The sequence below is a fragment of the Bubalus kerabau genome, chromosome 1 (genome assembly GCF_029407905.1).
Source record: "Bubalus kerabau isolate K-KA32 ecotype Philippines breed swamp buffalo chromosome 1, PCC_UOA_SB_1v2, whole genome shotgun sequence".
NCBI classification, from domain to species: Eukaryota; Metazoa; Chordata; class Mammalia; order Artiodactyla; family Bovidae; genus Bubalus; species Bubalus kerabau.
This window is the reverse complement of record NC_073624.1, coordinates 196860679-196873260: the sequence shown is the minus strand read 5'-3', so window position 1 is coordinate 196873260 and position 12582 is coordinate 196860679.

Sequence of the window (12582 nt, the reverse complement as noted above, 5' to 3'; positions counted from 1 at the left end):
GGACCCTGTCCATGTCATAGTGCTTCACAAACTTTAGTGTGTATAAAGTCACCCAGGGTACTTGTTAAAAATGCAGATTTCTAAGCCTCCTGTCCAGAGAATGTGATCCAGCACGCCTGGCAGGCAGCCTGTGACTGTCTGTACATTTCGTGGACTCCCCATGTGATCTTTACGCAGGTGGTCTGTAGACTGCCTTTGAGAAGCATCCTATTCAATCCTTAATCTCTTTTCAAGTTTAAATTATGTGTTTCTTTCTATTTTTAGCTAGGCTACATTCCTCAGGCAACAATTTTAATAGTGAATGTTGTCATCCTCACTTTCTGTGGTTTGACCATGTTTAAATGAGCGCTCCTGAGAACTGAAGCATTCCACAGAGTAATGGGGAGGAAACAAAAATACATGAGGCACAGATACTGATCACAAGCTCTGCCACTTCATGCTCTCCCACTTTATGTCTATGGTGGAGCATGTTTAGAATACATCTCAGCCCACCCTTGATAATAGCAACACTTCACTCTTGAGAGATTCCTCATTTAAATATTTTATATCAAATTAGATAGTACCTTTACATGCTCACATTTTTTAAAAAGAGCATGTTCATATAAAATATTTAAATACTATTAAATTTATAAGGTAACAAATGCCATAGCACCTTAATCAAAAGCAAAATACCACATGATGAAATGTCATGACTTCAAAATGCGTAGGGACAAACTTTGGCCCAGACTAAATGTCAACAGTAAAATACTTGGTAATGAAATGAGCAAGACCAAAGGTCAGGCTTCCATAAAAATCCCATTCTAGCTCAAGCTTCATTTTAAATCATTTCAGATTATGTATGGTAAGTTGTCTATATTTTCAAGTAAGACATCCTTCCATGAACTTCAGACTGGGTAACTGCTTATGAGAGTGAAAGATCCAGACTGGGAAGCAACATTTTGCAGTGCTTTTCCTCCTCTTCTTCTTTTCAATCTGCAAAAGCCTGCTTTGTGACTAGATCTCTTTATAGAACAAGAGCCTATAGTATCTTATAGGAAAAATGAGTGACTTATGGCTTCACATGTCCTGGTTTGTCCCAGAAAATTGCAACTTACAACCTATTACAGATAAATCATAACTGTTCATTATTTTCAGTTCCCTCTTTACTCTCAAGAGGGCTTCCCAGGTGGTAGAGGTGGTAAAGAACCCTCCTACCCATGTAGGAGACCTGGATTTGATCCAGTATTCTTGCCAGGAGAATCCCCACAGACAGAGGAACATGTTGGGCTACAGTCAATGGGATCACAAAGAATCAGACACAACTGAAGCACCTTAGCTACTCTAAAAAATGCTCAAAGTTAGAGTATAATTCATGTGGCCATCCTATTTATGTATGGATGTGAGAGTTGGACTGTGAAGAAGGCTGAGCACTGAAGAATTGATGCTTTTGAACTGTGGTGTTGGAGAAGAGTCCCTTGGACTGCAAGGAGATCCAACCAGTCCATTCTGAAGGAGATCAGCCCTGGGATTTCTTTGGAAGGAATGATGCTAAAGCTGAAACTCCAGTACTTTGGCCACCTCATGCGAAGAGTTGACTCATTGGAAAAGACTCTGATGCTGGGAGGGATTGGGGGCAAGAGGAGAAGGGGACAACAGAGGATGAGATGGCTGGATGGCATCACTGACTCCATGGACGTGAGTCTGAGTGAACTCCTGGAGTTGGTGATGGACAGGGAGGCCTGGCGTGCTGCGATTCATGGGGTCGCAAAGAGTCAGACAGGACTGAGCGACTGATCTGATCTGATCTGATCCTATTTATGGACAATCTAAAGGAGTTCGTCAAGGCTGTATATTGTCACCCTGTTTATTTAACTTATATGCAGAGTACATCATGATAAACGCTGGACTGGAAGAAACACAAGCTGGAATCAAGATTGCTGGGAGAAATATCAATAATCTCAGGTATGCAGATGACACCACCCTTATGGCAGAAAGTGAAGAGGAACTAAAAAGCCTCTTGATGAAAGTGAAAGTGGAGAGTGAAAAAGTTGGCTTAAAGCCCAACATTCAGAAAACGAAGATCATGGCATCTGGTCCCATCACTTCATGGGAAATAGATGGGGAAACAGTGGAAACAGTGTCAGACTTTATTTTCTGGGCTCCAAAAGCACTGCAGATGGTGACTGCAGCCATGAAATTAAAAGACGCTTACTCCTTGGAAGGAAATTATGACCAACCTAGATAGCATATTCAAAAGCAGAGACATTACTTTGCCAACAAAGGTCCGTCTAGTCAAGGCTATGGTTTTTCCTGTGGTCATGTATGGATGTGAGAGTTGGACTGTGAAGAAGGCTGAGCGCCGAAGAATTGATGCTTTTGAACTGTGGTGTTGGAGAAGACGCTTGGGAGTCCCTTGGACTGCAAGGAGATCCGACCAGTCCATTCTGAAGGAGATCAGCCCTGGGATTTCTTTGGAAGGAATGATGCTAAAGCTGAAACTCCAGTACTTTGGCCACCTCATGCGAAGAGTTGACTCATTGGAAAAGACTCTGATGCTGGGAGGGATTGGGGGCAAGAGGAGAAGGGGACAACAGAGGATGAGATGGCTGGATGGCATCACTGACTCGATGGACGTGAGTCTGGGTGAACTCCGGGAGTTGGTGATGGACAGGGAGGCCTCGCGTGCTGCGATTCAAGGAGTCGGACACGACTGAGCTACTGATCTGATCTGATCTGATCTGATAGAAGTCTTAAGATAAATGATCAAGTTATATGATAGCTTTCTTTGGCTTAGAATCATCTAGTGTAGTGTTTCTCCCACTTGAACACACATCTGAATCACTTGGAGCACTTATTAACACAAAGTCTGCTGGGCTCTATCCCCTAGCCATTTTGGTCTGGAGTAGGCCTGAGAACTCATATTTCTAACAGTTTCCCAGATAAGACTTGTGCTGCTGGTCTGGTGATTTTACTTTGAGAACCAATGACCTGCTCACTTCCTATTTTATTCAGAATAAAAGCCAAAATCCTTAGAATGGCATAAAACTTAAACGATCTGACTGGCAGCTACATTTCTGAACCCAACCTTCCAACCTGCTTTTTCCTCTCCAGCCATACTGATCTCCTTGCTATAGCAGAAATAAGCAAGTGGTCTTCTGCCTTGGTGCTGTCCCTTTTATCTGCAGAGATCTTGTCCAGGTATTTTGGTGGTTTACTTCCTCGATTCCTTCAAGTCTTTACTTATGCTCTCAATAAGTCCTCTCTTGGCCATTCTTATCAAAATTACAACTCACATCCCAACTCGCTTATCCCAGCTCTCTCGTACCCCTAGGTTTTCTTTTTTTGAGAGAAAAGAACGATTTATACTATTTTTACTCCACTCACTACACCTCCCACCCCAACGTAAGCTTTGCAAAGGGAGGATCTTTTCTGCTTTATTGACTGATATATCCCAAAGGCCTTGATGAGAATCTAGCATACAGTAGGCATTTTACATATGTTTATTGAATGAAGAAATGCATCATCATTTTTAATTCTGCTTTATAAATGAGTAAGGCAAGTGAAGGCTAGAGGATTACCATAGAATCCTAAGACACTATAACACACATGTAAATAGATGCATATTTTTAAGATCAGAATGTAATGCCCAGACTTTGACTCACAACTTTATCATGTACAGTCTATAATTACTCATGTTGCACCTACGAAAGTTCTGTGCTTTTCATTTAGCACTAAAATGTCACACATCCTTAATTTTATTTTAACACACCTGCTGGTCATTCATTCCCAAACTATCTCCGTTGCTCTTCTACCCTTACCACTAGTTTCAAAAGTCCAATTTTAACTATTTCTATGGAAACTATTAGAGACATAACACCTATAATGTACAAGAAAAGAAAAATTAGTACATTATGCACTATTTCATAGCTCTGAAAAACCAATCCTACAAATAACACTCTTTCTGAAGGTTAGATAGATCATTGTCTCATTAGAGGAAGTGATTCACATATTGGTAATGAGTTATACTCAGTTCTTTTGTAAGATTCTTTTAATCACCATATTTCAAAAACCCATCTTTTGATATGATTTTTAAAAGCATTTTCTTTTTATCTCAAAGTCTTTGCTGTGGTGGACACTCTCACAATCCCACTCTCACTCCCAACAACCCTGAGCAAAAAGGGAATTTTCAATTTCTGATTCTCCTGTTGTGTACATACATGAATAGCAGAATTAATGGCATGATTTTTGAAGTAAGTTTAGTTAATTCAGCAGCCTTTTAAAAATATATAATTTTTCTATCACACCCATCAAAAATATGTCACTGGAGTGCCTCTTCATGATTCAGAGGAAAGAAAATATTCCTGGGAGAACCTACATCCAATCAGAGAGAAAATAAGCTTAGCAATTATAGGCATATAGACTTAGAGGAAAGAGACTTTTTTTTTCTCTAATAGTTCAGCTGCTGTCATCAATTATTCAAAGCCCAATTTAGATGTTGTTGTTCTTTAAACTCTAGTTAACCGATTTGGGATTAATGTGTTAGCATTGGCCATGAGCTCCCTAACCCTGCATTCACTATAAACTGCTCTCTGCTCTACGGAACTCAGTTCCCCTGGCTCTTAATTAACTACTCTGACCACCCTGTAAGGCTAAGCGGACTGATTAGCCCCACAAGTGAAGCAGCAAACCTGATAGCTCTTTGTTATTTGACACAAAGGTTTAGGGGGTCTCAGTGGATACTTTTCTCCCAAATCCCTTTTGCAACAGTTAGAATGCTTTCTAAATGACTATTTCTCCTAGAAACATATTAATACAAATACGTCAAAGCAGTCAAAATTATTGACTCCTAAGGTAATTATTCAATGGAAAGAAAATACATAAAAGGAAAAATTTTAATTTGATCTTTTTTGAGGAGATCCATGAAATTCAGCAGCCCATAGTATCTATACTATTTTGTGGGATATTATGACTTCAGACCTGAAAAGACCTATCTGTAATATTTGAGATGCATTGTGTCTGTCTCAATGGAAAAGACTCTAATGCTGGGAGGGATCGGGGGCAGGAGGAGAAGGGGACAACAGAGGATGAGATGGCTGGATGCATCACCGACTCGATGGACATGAGTTTGAGTGAACTCCGGGAGTTGGTGATGGACAGGGAGACCTGGCGTGTTGCGATTCATGGGGTCGCAAGGAGTCAGAAACGACTGAGTGACTGAACTAACTGACTGACTGACTGACTGCAAACTTTCTTATTGTTTTAGAGCCTGTTGTTTGTACTCAGCTTGGAAGCTGGCTATTATCGTAGCCTTTCCATATAGGTGCTTTGCTACATCCCAAGCAGTAAACAAATTATTTAACTATAGTAATGGTTTTAACTCATCCATCCATTATTGTAAAGGATTATTTTAACACATTCCAGTGGCCAGCCCAGTGCCTAAAACAACATAATGCACAATAAACTTTCAGTGAATAGAGAATTCTTCATGTCTTTTTTCTTTCTCTGAAACTCCTTGTGACAATACAGCAAACTGAGTATGACTTTGGGGAGTAAACTAGAGAAAATAATTAGGTTACTTCGATATCAGTTATAGTGTAAGTCTATGTAATGCTAGCATGTCATGGTATGAAATTATTTATTTCAGTGATCCTTCTGATCAAAAAATCCTTTCAAAGAAATCATGAATAAAACAAACCACAGGGAATTAAGTCAAGTCCCTCCTGTCCAGATGTTTTCTGTCATATGTTCAGAGAAATGCTCCCTATTTTCTAAAGCAATTTGGGACTTACAGCCCTTCATAGAAAAGGCCTGCCCTTCTCTGGGTTTTCGGTTGCCAAGTGCTTTGGTTCGCTGGCCAGTTTCATGATAACTTTATTCCTTGAGACTTTCCTAGTTGAATACTACTTCTTGACTACCTTGGAAGTTGGGGGTGGGGGGCGGGGAGTTGGTACTGATAAAGAGATATTCACTATGCAGGAGATATGGGTGATTTGCTCAAAATTAAAGTATCTTTGAAAGCTTTAGGAGACAAAGAATGGTGCAACTCTTTTTCTCTTTTTTTCCTTCTCTCACCAACCAAGATGATATATTATCCTGGAAACAAAGAATCACTTTGTGCTTGTTTTTTTTTTTTTATCATATCTCCATTTTTGAGATTCATAAAGAACTGTAAAGTAGATTTGTTCAAATGATTGGTTGTCATTACTGCATCTCCAACTCAGGACTCTGAAAGTTTTCTTCAAAACATGACTATAATAAACTTCAGTTTTACTTAGTATTCATCTTTCTCAAGCCCACACCATAAGAACATCTGATAACATGTTAAGAAACCACATGTTTTCTGTAAATGAACTTTCCAAAGAGGCACCTGAAGGTAAAAAAGTTCTTCTGCCCTCATTGCCTCAAATACTTTTACTCTTTCCCTCCTTAAATCAATAAATGGCATTAAGGCCAAGGGTTATTATTTTGTAATGATACTTTGTCTAAGACAAAAGAGTTTGGTAAAATGAATTAAAACCCAGTATATGTAAGTATTAATAAACTGTACAGAATCCCTGGATGGATATCTTATTTTAGTTGGTGAGTTAGAACTCAGAAGCCAAATGACTCCTCCGTACAGCTAAAGAACTAAGCAGGGGTAGATAGTAATCTTAGCACAATTATGGACAGAGAATCAAAATCGATAGGAAACTGAAACATATACTAATATAGTATCTACTACATCCTTCATGATAAATGGGGATCAATTAGATTAACTTCAAATTCCTTTCATGAAGCATTACATGAGTCAAAGTTCCCGTAATATATGCACCAGTTAACTCTTGTTATTATTTCCTCAAATAATTAACATTAATTGACCACTTACTCTATAGTGGATCAGTTATATTCTCAGCTCTGTGTATGAACTAATTAATGTTTATAACACTCAATGCTACATATGTATACTCATTTTAAAGATAAGGAAACTAAGTCACAGAGAATGTAAATAACTTGCCAAGGCCACAGAACTGATAAATGGCTGAGCCAAGACTCCAACTCAGACAAGTCAGATCCAGAGTACGTGACCCTAATCACTACACTTCCTTTAACTTACATCATTAATGAATGTATTAGTTTCTCACTGCTATTGTAAACTACCCACAAATTAGGAGGCTCAAACAACACAGGGTTATAATCTTTTAGTGCTAGAGGTCAGAAGTCTAAAAAGGCTTTCAGGGGCTGAAATCAAAGTGTTGGCAAGGCTCTATTTCTTCTAGAGTTTCTGGGAGAGAAGTTGTTCCCTGGACTTTTCAAGCTTCTGATGGTCATCTGCATTCTTTGGCTCATGGCTCCTTCCTCCATCTTCAAAGCCAACAGGGTTGTATCTTTAAAAGTCTCTTTCTCTTTGTTTCAGTTTATTGCATCACCTTCTGTTCATAATTTTGATTCTCTGTCTCACAAGAGGGAGGACTCTTTTAACTACATGGGACTCACCCACAGATTCCAGGATAACGTCCCCATTACAAAATATTTAATTTAACTCCACTTGAAAATACCCTTGTACTATGTTAGGTAAAACACTTACAGGTCTTGGAGATTAGGACAGGAACATCTCTGAGTGAGTGGGCAGATAGCATTACTCACCCTGCCAGAGTCAGTCACAATTAACTTGAAAGAGAAGTACCTGAATTAAAACTAGGAATTAGAAGTGATTACTGTGACTTTTCATTTTACTCTCTCACACTTTTTCACATATGAATTACACATTGTTTCTCAAATGAGATAACTCAATCCTCTGTTTTATAGGAAGAAATTGCTCTGAGGTCTTCTTAGCTTGTATATACTTCATGATTATGGCTGTAATTTTCAATAGACTATCTTTACTTGCTTCTAGTTACACGGAGACCCTAAACCAAAGGCTATACAGCCAAAAGGCCTGACTTTTTGGAACACTTTCAATATGAAAACCAGACCTGACTGCCTTGATATGTATACAGGGTGGCAGTAAACCTGCAAACGCAGTTGGAGATGGCAGGTGGATGGCGTTGAAGATGGCTCAAGACGGAAGTGTCCTGTTTATTTCCTTACCATTTTCTTCTATCAGATGTAGAGGATTTGAAATATAAGTGTAAAAGATGGGGTAGTATGCCAAGTACTTAACAAACCTTCACTGGAATAAAAAACTAAATTCAAGTTTAATCCCAACAATTATGTGTTATTAGAAATTTCTTCATATATAAATGTAATAATTACTTCCTTTTTGTTTCTCTCTGCAGGGAATGGAACTGTGACAGGTATTCAGATTGGGGGAGGGGATGGGAGTGATGAAGAGTCACATTGAGATATTATCAGAAACATTTCTTGTCTATAGCTTCTGTTTAGAGTTCTGACAGTATTCTGAGCATGAAGAACAAGAGAATTATGGCCAGCTCAATAGTACCAGACATGCTTCTTGACAAACATTTAAAAACATGTACTGTACTCTAAAAGACTAACTTTATTTTTACATATTTAATGTATGAACTGATCTCTTTGTTGTACTTCAGGGGCATACATATGCTTTTCTCACACACTTAGCATTTCAAAACAGTATTTTTTAAAAATTTTTGGGGGAGACCAATCAGTTTAAGTAATAGCCAATTTGAAATTCCTCCTGATATTTTAATATGCCTCTTTAGAAAACTGTACACAATTGCAATCAGAGCAAACAAAGACAATTTGCTTTTACAATGAAATAGTTTAATGGTTTCCTTAAAGGTATAACTTGATTAATTTCTTTTATGAGGCTAAGCAGGATGGTCCAAGAAGAAAGATGTCATGTAGCTACAGAGTATTAGTATTCATTACAATAAAGGCCAGGATAATAACAACCCAATAAGAGAATATGAATAGACTTCAGTGCAATGACACAATGGAATTTACAGAAGGCAGCAAGTAGCTTTAAAGGAAACAAGATAGGCACCTCTCATGATAAAAAAAAGAATAAATGTTTATCCCAGTGAAAATGAAATTAAAAAGTTTTTATGTGGATATTTGGAAAATAGAAACCCAATATCCTTGGGTCTCTATTCTAGCTTTACATTGGCATTGTCAGAAGCAGCTCAGACCTATGGAGAAACACCCATACCTTTTCCCAATAGACGCAGGAAGAAGTTCATCCTATTGGCTTGTGTTTAATGTTGTGCATCTAATTTCCTTGTCAACATTATGATTCATGACAGCAAACAGAGAGAGTGTCAAGCCTGCATTTTGGTGAGTTGGGAATAGATTAGAGTATTTAGACAGCTTTCATGTCCACTCTCAGCCAGTCTTGCTGGACATAAAGAAAACTTCAGAAAATTCTCCAGATCTACTACAGACTCAGAGTGAGATCCAGGGAGATGATTCATCACACATTGAAGGTACATGTCATGAATATATCATCGAAGCCTACACTAGCAACCTGAGGGGAAAATCACGTTCTTGTGTGAATAAAAATATGCACACTGATCCTAAATAAAATTAGCAATGTTTGTTGAGGAAATTTTCTGTTTCTATCCTAACGGGCTAGTGAAAAACTACCCAAGGGAGAGAGCACATATGTACCATGTGTATTATGTTTGCCATTCGATTTAGGTGGGAATTTTTCTCTATGCAACAACAAACATCTTCAGTGGTGGTTTGAATTCCACTCTTAGTGACTGTATTTCATGACTTTACACTCGGTTTGCTCCCTCTTTGGTTATTTAACACCTATAGGGAAGCTATTATGTACAAAGTACTGTTCTATGTTATAGAGTTTAAATGAAAAAAGCTCAGTCAAAAAATATTTAGACATCCTCCCTCAAAAATGTTATCATAGAGTTGTATACAGGGGGCTTAGGAAAAAAGGAGAGTACGTCTAAGGAGGTCTGATGGTAAGAGTCAGGCACTGTTTCTTGAGGACATAACATATGAGTTTGATTTCGTGGGATTATTATGTGCTTGACACTTGGAGAAAATGGGGAAGGAAGAAGTATTGTGGTTAGAAGAAATAACGTGCACAAAATCATGGATCAAAAAGTAATGAATATGTGATAATAGAAGAAAAGCTTCTCTATCAAAGTATTGGAATATAGGGCTTATCACTGCGGCCAGGGAGGTAAGGGTAGATAAAACTAATAGGGTTGGTGACACTTGCTAAAAATATGCTGCATAGAAATTTCAAACTTTACTATATACTTTATTTTCTATTGCATTCAAGTTGATTCGTGAATTAGAAATACAGTGCTGATGAAAAGTGACTTGAGGAGGTGGTAACAGGCAGGAAGAATCAACTGGGTGAGAGGAGTAAGGGCAATATGGGAGCGAAATGCAGAGTAAGAAATGAAATTGGGAAATATATTAGAGATGAAATGGAAAGAATTTATAAACATATGCAAACACATACAATAAAAGAGCTTATGTTTATCTTCCACTACTGTGTAAATATCAATGTTTCTAGGAAGGAAGGTGGTGGAGTAGTGGAGAGCAGCAGACTGAGAAGGTGTGTTCAGGAGGAGATGTGCAGGATCAAGTTGAGCCTGGATTGAACACATACTCTGAACTGAGTGTAAGGATTGGGAGTTAGCATGATGGTGGTGATTTTTCAAACACAGGCTCAGTGGTAAAGAATCTGCCTGCCAATACAAGAGTTCTATCCCTGATCCAGGAAGATCCCATATGCCATGGAACAACTAGGCCTGTGCACACGACTTTTGAGCCTGTGTTATAGAGCCCTAGAATGGCAACTTTCAAGCCCACATGCTGCAACTGCTAAAGCCTACGTACCCTAAAGTCCATGCTCTGCAACCCGAGAAGCCACTGCAATGAGAAGTCCATGGAGAACAGCCCCCACTCTCCACAACTAGAGAAAAGCCCATGCAGCAATGAAGACCCAGCACAGCCAAAAATAAATATAAAAAATGAATAAAATAAAAATTAGAAAAAAAAAACAGACCACCTAGAAACTCATGCTGGCAGAAGAGAGAGTGTGACACAAAAACGAAGGCAACGCTAATAAGACATGCATTCATTTTGTTCCACTTATTAAGTTGCACCTCCAGTGAATGTATCTGGAAAGAGGGAGGGCACAGATTTGACCCATAGACAACGAGGAGTCCTCAAACTCTCTTAGGTTCCTCCAAGTGTCTTTCACATTACGCAAGTCATAACACATGGACCCAGGCTTTACCAAGTCATCTCCCAATACAACAAGATCATAATATATGAAGAAAAGATTGTGAGCCTCTTCTAGGTCAAGGGAAAAGCAGTCTAGAGCCTAAATCTTTCATGATGTGTGTTCCCATGGCTGCACCTCCTTTCCTAACTTTGCTTGTCATCTGTTCCAAAAGATCCTCCCCTCCATCTGCTGTATGAATTGACAGTCATGTTTCATGATACATACCTACTTTCCAAAGGGTTTGATAATCTCCCAGTTTTCCTCACTCTCTAGCAAAACACATCTGCACATTTATGTTATAATCAATGGGGCTTTTATAAAGAATCCAGGATGACCATAAGGATTTAAGATCTAGCCTCTTTAAGTTCTCCCTGTGAATTAAGTATGCAAATATATGTGTTTTATCTTTTAAGTGTCCAGTGGATAACCACTGGAGTATATTTCATTCTCTAGTATGCACACAATACCTGTGAGAAACTGATCTTGATTAAATACACCTGGGGTCCACTGGGGGTGATTCAGGCTAGGCTATCTGATGTTGGATCTGGGGGTTCAGTTAAGCTCCCAAAAGTTCTAATATGACCCTCCCTCATCCACAGACAAGATCATTAACAACTGTGTTCCACTCAATATGGAGCTAGAGGCTTAACCTGTGTCTACCCTGGTAAATGTTTCTGGTCTTGTTACAAATCCCAGTAGAACTGACTACCTTCTGTTTCTTTAGAACAGATTTGCCCATGTGGAGTCTGCGCCAGATCCATTTCTTTCATCTAACCTCATGCTGACAGCTGTTGATCCAGTGAAAGCCCGATTATAATGCAGGTGAGGAATGACGGAAACATGTAAAAGTGGACAAAGAGGTTGGCACTGATGGGAAAAGGAGTGAAGGATTGACTGAGGGGAAGGATTTTGGGGATGAGAAAGATTTGAGAACATTCGTTCTCAAATGTTTGAGAATATTCTGAGAGAAAAGCATAAGTGGGGAGGAAGAGATTAAAGATGCTTAAGAGATGGTGTAACGGATGGTTCAGGAGCTCAGAGAGGGTAGGAGAATTTGAAATAAAGGATTCAAGAAGTGGAAGCATCTGAAAGTGCTGGCTCATCTTTTTCGAGAATGGAAGAAATGGATGAGAACAATGAGGACATTTTCATGTGTGTCTATCATCGGTCCCAGGCTGAGAGAAAAGCCATTTAAGGACACAAGCTTATTTTATCCCGGCCAGGGTCTGTTAGTCTGTCCCCTTGCTTACCTAAGAGCAAACCGTAGTTTTGGGGAAACAGAAAATAAGGGGAAGTGCTTGCCCATAAGAAGCCAGTGCTTCGGTGGGGAAGACAGAAGAGTACACAATTATTATAAATGAATACACATAATGTTGTCCGTTGTTACAGCAATTTTGTAATAATTTTCTAAATACAGTCATCTTTCTTTTGTACTAAAATAGGAA